Below are 242 nucleotides of genomic sequence, written 5' to 3'. Positions count from 1 at the left end.
TGTGCATGAGGGTACCATCAAAGAGGATGAAGACGTGGATGACATAAATGGGTCAGAGTTAGACAAGAAGCAGGGACACCTGACTGCTCGGAAGAGTACTAAGGGAAGTAGGAGGGATAAGTGTGGGAGAAAAGGTACCTGCACTTATGGTTTACGTTCCAAGGGACGGGTATAATATATTAGTGGTTGAATGGACCTCTGGATTCCTCCATTATTTTGGTGTAGATTCTCATTGCATTCGA

The sequence above is a fragment of the Penaeus monodon genome, chromosome 24, assembly GCF_015228065.2.
Source record: "Penaeus monodon isolate SGIC_2016 chromosome 24, NSTDA_Pmon_1, whole genome shotgun sequence".
NCBI classification, from domain to species: Eukaryota; Metazoa; Arthropoda; class Malacostraca; order Decapoda; family Penaeidae; genus Penaeus; species Penaeus monodon.
This window is presented reverse-complemented; position numbering follows the sequence as displayed.